The sequence below is a fragment of the Portunus trituberculatus genome, chromosome 11 (genome assembly GCF_017591435.1).
Source record: "Portunus trituberculatus isolate SZX2019 chromosome 11, ASM1759143v1, whole genome shotgun sequence".
NCBI classification, from domain to species: Eukaryota; Metazoa; Arthropoda; class Malacostraca; order Decapoda; family Portunidae; genus Portunus; species Portunus trituberculatus.
Window position 1 is genome coordinate 2,955,212 of NC_059265.1, and position 7,669 is coordinate 2,962,880.

Below are 7,669 nucleotides of genomic sequence, written 5' to 3' on the forward strand. Positions count from 1 at the left end.
GTGCTTCCACTTTCAAGGAAATATCCTTATTTTAGGGAAATTTTTATGTCACAAGGATCATGTTAAGGAAATTACTAAATCTAAGGAAATTCTAAGGAAATTGGCTTATTTCATTAAAATATCTAAATTTTCTAGCAGCAACTAATATTGTACAGAGCATATCTAGCCAGAGAACTTGGATATGATCATCCTGATGTAAGATCGTTTTATTCCCACTGCAGAGATTTTCTAAGAGAATGTGTAGAGCAGATCCTCTCTAGATTTGATAACATTGGAGATTTTGATTTTTTTTATCTTGCCTATCTTCTGAAGTAGCCCAAAATCTAACTCTTCCTTCACTGGCCCCTATTTTTGAAAGGTTGCCATACTTGAAGGATGTTGTTGACCTACAGCAAACAAACCTTGAATGGAGACAGACAACTAACTATCTGAGTTCTAGTGTGTCAAAAAGTTTAGATCACAGTGTGTTTTGGCAGTCAGTTTTTGAAGCTAAAAATATAGCAGGAATATACAAAATCCACAGCTCAGCAGGATGGTTTCACTATTGTTCTCACTCCCTTACTCAAATGCAGCTGTAGAAAGATTGTTTAGTCAGCTGAAACTGATTAAGAATGACCATCGAGCATCACTTAAGAATGAAAGCGTACTTGGTCTAATTACAGCAAAGACAGCTTTCCAGAAGAAAGTTCAACATCAGGCTGCAGTCATAGATCCACCACATAGTATGCTTAGACTCCACAGTAAAATGAAAGCCAGTGCAGATAATGATCAATGTTCAAATATCAGAAAACTATTCCTAAGCGGTTTCAAGGAAAAATAATGTTTACAATTTAGTATCACTGTTGGTATGCCATATAAGGAAAGAGATGGGGAGAGCCAGACTCTGCCAGAGAGGAAAGTTGTGTTGTGTTACCTTTGTGACAGGAGTATAAATTTTATATTTGTAGTTTTGTTTATTGCAACAATGCCCAAAGAGAAGAAAATGTATTTTTGGCATGTAGGATACAGTATATTTATTCATACCACAGAATATAGATTTTCATAGTCTTATTAATTGCACCAAAGAGAAGATTGTGTATTTTAAGTTGGCATGTAGGATATACCCTGTACCATGGACCTCTGTAACACTGGAGTCCAGTGTTACAGAGGTCTATGAATCTGTGTAATTTATGTGAAAGGAACATATATTGTTATAGTCTTATTGTACCAAAGAGAAAGAATACTTATTTCAGTTGGCATGTAGGATTTATTTATTAACATTAAACAAGATGTGAATTGTTTTTATGAATTATGAATGATTTTTATGAATTTTTGTGAATTAATAAGTAATTGTTAAACAATTAATTAAACGATTAAAAAGACAAATGGTACTTTTATATGACAACCTCTGTTTAGCTTGAATGAAAAGAATGCAAAAATTATACCTAAGAAAGTTAGGAAAATATAAAGAAATGTTGGATTGAGGTCAAGGAAACCTAAGGAAATTTTACGAGAGGTTAAAGGAATTTAAGATTTTGGGTGTGGAAGCACTGATAGCAAATCTCCTAGTATGGCATCTGTGTCTTCTTGGTAGGGTCGTTGTAGGACTGGGTGTCTCTGTCTTTCTAAGTTGTAGGCTGGACAGTAAAGAATAAAATGTTTTAGGTCTTCCACTGGATCACCACACATAATACATTCTGTTGCCGCATTTATAAACCTTTGCCTATCTCCAAGATCCATATTGTTGGTCCTACATCGAAAGAGTATTATGGTAGCCTCCCTGTTGTCATAAATCTTATCCTGCCCTCCTATACTTTGCCTCATCTCCCTGTACATCTTCAAGCTTACTTTCCCTTCCATCTCCTGTTTCCACATCTTTGTGTCCCATTCCTTCACCTTCCTACTGATATCCAAATAACTCTCAGCCTCCCCTCTTAATCCGATTAGCTGTCTGTATTCTAGGAGTCCGAAATCTTTCTCTAATGTCTTCTACGCAAAATCTCAACATCATTGTATACACTTCCTCTATCACTCAAAGTTCTTATAAAATGCAAAATAACATTTAAATCAAATAAAACTAATATGAAATGGTAAAGGAAAATCATGTCATTCTGCCTTTAAAACCGTAAAAACATCCTAAAAAATGCTGATATCTTAAAATCTTGCTTAAAAATGCTTTGTTCTCTCTCCACGACTGTTTTCCAAAGCCACAGAGATGACTGACGGGTTTTAAGAGTGTTTCTCCTGTTAGCAATGCTGAAATCATGTCATTCTACCTTCAAAACCGTAAAAACACCCTAAAAAATGTTCTGATATCTTAAAATCTTGCTAAAAATGCTTTATTCTTTCATCACGCGTGCCTCTCCACCTGCCTCACGGCCACCTGACCCTGTGCCACCCTGGACTGCCCCTTACTATGCTGCTGCAGTAGGGGGCTGAGCGTGCAGTCCCCGTATCCCAGGCTGGCGTGCCTTCGACCCTCCAGGACGTGGTGCAGCTCTTGCTGGAAATCCGAGCCGAGGTCAAGGACTTGCGTGTGAGGGTCACTGCCTTGGAGCTACAGCGGGACGCAGTGAGAGACCTCTGCCCCAGCCAGTGTCGGCCCCAGTCCAGCCAGCGCCCCAACCTGCCCCAGATAACAGGCCCCAGAGTGCGCCAGCCAGCCGCGGCTCCACCCAGTGTCTGCCCCGGTACATCCTTCGCCCCAGTCTGCCCCTGATAGCCGGCCCCAAAGTGTGCTGGCTGGTTCTCAATCATGGTGAGTCAAGCCACCAGCCCCAGTCCAGCCACCGCTCCAGCCAGCCCCGGCGTCACGCTGCGGTGCCAGGCGTGTGGCTGGACGTGCTTCCCCTCCCACTCCTGACGCACTCTTAAATCCTTCTTTTTCCAGGTTTAGGGGCTGGCCGGCATCACCCGACCTCCTCCTCCCTTGTTGTATACATTGATACAACAATAAAGTTATCAATCTCTCTCTCTCTCTCTCTCTCTCTCTCTCTCTCTCTCTCTCTCTCTCTCTCTCTCTCTCTCTCTCTCTCTCTCTCCTTTTTCCTACTACTACTACTACTACTACTACTACTATACACACACAGCGTAGTGTAGTGGTTAGCACGCTCGACTCACAATCGAGAGACCCGGGTTCGAGTCCCGGTAAGCGGCGAGGCAAATGGGCAAATGGGCATTATTTCCGAAGATCGGAAATAATGAGCTCTGAGCTCGTTCCATAGGGTAACGTCTGGCTGTCTCGTCAGAGACTGCAGCAGATCAAACAGTGAAACACACACACACACACACACACACGAAGTAACAGCCAAATATTTCACTGGAATGAATTAAAAGCCCTTTCATATGAGTTTTAGCGCTGATGAAAACACCATTAATCCCTTCAGTACTGGGACTCGCTTTTACCTTGAGATTTGTGTGCCATTAGACCATTTATTGACATTAGCAAAGATCTGTGGAGGGCAGAAGATTAATGGCCACAGTCTTCCTATTTTAACCCCTTCAATATTGGGACACATTTTTACCTTGAGATTTGTGTACCATTGGACCATTTTATTGACATTACCAAGGGTCTGTGGAGGACAGAATATTAATGACCACAGTCTTCACTATTTTAACCCTTAGAGTACTGGGAAGAATTTTTACCTTGAGTTTTGTGTACCATTAGACCATTTTATTGACATTAGCAAGGGTCTGTGGAGGGCAGAATTTTAATGGCCACAGTCTTCCGTATTTTAACCCCTTCAGTACTGGGACACATTTTTACCTTGAGATTTGTGTACCATTGAACCATTTTAATGATATTACCAAGGGTCTGTGGAGGGTAGAAGATTAATGGCCACAGTCTTCTCTATTTTAACCCCTTCAGTACTGGGAGACATTTTTACCTTGAGTTTTGTGCACCATTAGACTATTTTATTGACATTAGCAAGGGTGTATGGAGGTCAGAAGATTAATGGCCACAGTCTTCACTATTTTAATCCCCAACATGAGTTTGTGAAGATGTATAAAATCACCAAATAGTCACCACAAGGAATATGAAAAACGCGTCATGGTACTGGTGAAGTTAAGAGCATCTCCCCTACGCCCACCACCTCACCAACACGCCCACACCTTCACACATGCCCATCATAACCTAGCCACTACCTCGTGGGTGGGTGTGGAGGTGTTGGCGTGCTTGTGGGCGTCCTATAGTGGGTAATGGCGGGCGTATGCGAGGTAGTGGGTAGGCTATGATGGGCGTGGGTGGGCGTGGGCGTGATGGGCGTGTCTCAGGTAAAGGAAGGTTCCCAGCACTGGAGGAAATAATTAATGATCTTGTTAGGCTGTAAAATTATAAAAAATAGTGAAACAGATCAAGAAGAAATGAAATAAAATGAATTGCTAGCCTACTGTTGCTAAGATTTGTGTAATGTATTATAAACATTTGTTGTAATATTTATGTAATGTATTACAAACATTTGTTGTAATATTTATGTAATGTATTACAAATATTTGTTGTAATATTTATGTAATGTATTATAAAGATTTGTTTTATAAGGTTTATTGCGCTGATGACACCACTCCGTCACTACAGTGTTGTTTGTGAACGAGTATTTTGACGCAAATTAATAATTATTAATGAATATAATTTTGAAATCTGTGTTGGCGCCAAGCGCGCGACAAAGCGCCGCGCCGCTCACCCTTCAGATATTATCATTAATATTATTTGTTTGTTTTCAAGGACGCCATTGTTTGTTTGTGTGTGTAATTAGTGATTCTCACACCTCTTAATTTGTCGTTTTGTTTTTGTTACTTGTCTCGCTGGTGTGGTTTGATTTTTGATATATTATGAAGCCTAAAGGAACGACACGGTGCCCCGCCCCGCGCCCCGCGCCCCGCGCCCCTTTAGTTTGTGTGGGTGTGTGCAGTGGTGGGGCATGCTGTGCCGCGCCCCGACACTCTAGCGTGGATTTAAGGCACTTTGCTGGGATGTGTGTAGTAACACAGTGTTGTGAGAGTGTTGCAGTGTTCACACGACACATGACACGCCGCGCCAGACACATGACACACGACACATGACACAGGACACACCACGCTCACTTTCCCGCCAAACCAAGCCGCCACAATTGTGCAAAGTGACAAAACGTCGCTCAAGTCAAGAAAAGTGCCACCCTGGGGTAGGCCTATCAGAAAAGTGGCACCTTGGGGTGGGGTGGCAGGCCTATCAGAAAAGTGGCACCTTGGGGTAGGCCTATCAGAAAAGTGGCACCCTGGGGGGTCAGAAAAGTAAGCCTATCAGAAAAGTGGCACCCTGGGGTAGGCCTATATAAGTGAAAAGTGTCTCTGTGTTGGGGAGGGGGTGGGGAGTGATGTGACATCGAGGATTACTCACATAGACCTGTGTGTCAGCGCCAGTAGGCCTATGTGTGTGTCAGGATGTGTGTGTCAGGGCGCGCGTCACCATTGTAAGTACATGTTGACTCTCTCTCTCTCTCTCTCTCTCTCTCTCTCTCTCTCTCTCTCTCTCTCTCTCTCTCTCTCTCTCTCTCTCTCTCTTTTCACTGTGGTGCAGCCGTAGCGGTGATGAAGTAGAAGGTGTTCACCCCACCCAGAAAAAAGTCTCATTAAGAATGTCACCTTTTTAATACTTAAGATCAATGTTTCCTATCTCATATCTCGCGTGGTTGTACTATCGGGGTCTTGCGAGTAGACAAAGTGGCAACCTCGATGTTACAATAGATAAATATGTATTGGTAGTATGTGTTTTAAGAAATATAGAGAGAGAGAGAGAGAGAGAGAGAGAGAGAGAGAGAGAGAGAGAGAGAGAGAGAGAGTCTTTGTATATTATAGAGACACATGCAGGTGAGGATCTCGTCCACCCAGTAGTCCACCCCAGACAGCTGTCCACCTGTCCACCCTCACTTCATCTCGTCCACTAGAAGATGGACTCTCCACCCAGGTTGAACACCACTGGTCCATAACAGAACAACATACATTTTGCTTCACTTGCTACCACTACTACTACTACTACTACTACTACTACTACTACTACTACTACTACTACTACTACTATTATTGTTATTATTATTATTATTATTATTATTATTATTATTATTATCATCGTTGTTATTACCGAGATGAGAGAAAACGGTGTGAACGCTCGACGGCAGGTCAACACCACGCAACACCAGCACCACCAGAGCACCAGGCCCGTCACCAGCACCACCAGCCGACCCCAGGCACCACCGAACGGCCACCACCACCACCACAACAATCACCAAAGTCAACACCAGATTGATTCCAGGTCCCTGCAGAGGCCGAGAGGTGCACCACCACAGCGGGCCGAGCAGAGGTCAACTTACTCACTTCCCAGGGGTCAAGGTCATACTCAAGGTCACTCTCAAGGTCACACTCAAGGTCAAGGTCACAGCAAGTCACCAGGATAAGATGTGACTCCAGATTTTTATTATCTGCCATCACAAAGAAAATATACTGGTGAAGTGGTGCACGTTTATGTTCATTATAATGAGTAAGGGGTGTCTGGGGGTGTGTCGGGGTGTCTCAGGGTGTTCTTGGGTTTTTTTTTCTCTCTCTCTCTTTTTTTTTTCTCTTTCTCGATCTTATTTTCAGGGTTTTCAGTCTTTCTATTCTCTCTCTCTCTCTCTCTCTCTCTCTCTCTCTCTCTCTCTCTCTCTCTCTCTCTCCTCGCCTGTCAGACGTCAGTTTTCTCCGGAACACGTGGATCTGTGTGTCTTGAGTCACTTCATTATATAGTGAGGGCGGCTGCGGAGGCGTATGGGCTGACTGGGAAGCTTGGGCGTGAGCATGCATGGGCGGGACAAATATGGGCGGGAGTGGGTGTGGAGCTGTTGACGCCGCCCATAGCTTTGTGTGTGTGTGTGTGTGTGTGGTAAGTGAGTGGTAAGTGTGTGTGTGTGTGTTTGTGTGTATCGTGATTCTCTCTCCTCTCTCTCTCTCTCTCCTCTCTCTCTCTCTCTCTCTCTCTCTCTCTCTCTCTCTCTCTCTCTCTCGTGTCGTGTGGTCTGGTCTGGTCTCCTTGCTGTGTCTCGTCTTGTTGACCAGCGTCTGAGGTGATATTATGCTACAATATAGTGGCATGGAAATACTAGTAGTATTGTGTAAACTGACACACTGCCGTTCATGATGGCGAAGGTGGGCAGGTGTGGGTGTTGGCGGTGCTGGTGGAGATATCTACATGCTTGTGTGTAGATAGATAGATACATAAGCTGGTAATTTGTTAGGTTCATTCATACGTAAATTGACAACAGTTCGATGGTGTATACACTGCTATAACAATAAACTCATCAATCAATCAAGTAAACATCAATGAGATTTAAAAGGCGAGTGATGAGAGTGTGGGGAACAGCGGGGGAGGGGGAGGTGGAGAGGAGACGAGCGAGGCCCCTGAGACAAGTTTGGTGTGCGTCACTGACAGGGATAAACTCTCCGTGTCAAGGCCCCACCACACCAGAGGCGGTCCTTACAACGCGCAGCAGGTTCTCAACACGTTCATAAAATTTTTGAGGACGTAGTGGAGACGTGATGGAATTGCGAAATCCCTCCACTGCTACGTATCTACCAAGCCTTTACTGCGTACGTCCCTTGATATCGCTACGATATCATTGTGTCCAATCGGGTTTAACTACGGTCATAACACGTATGTGATCAGGCTCCCGCCACGCTCACT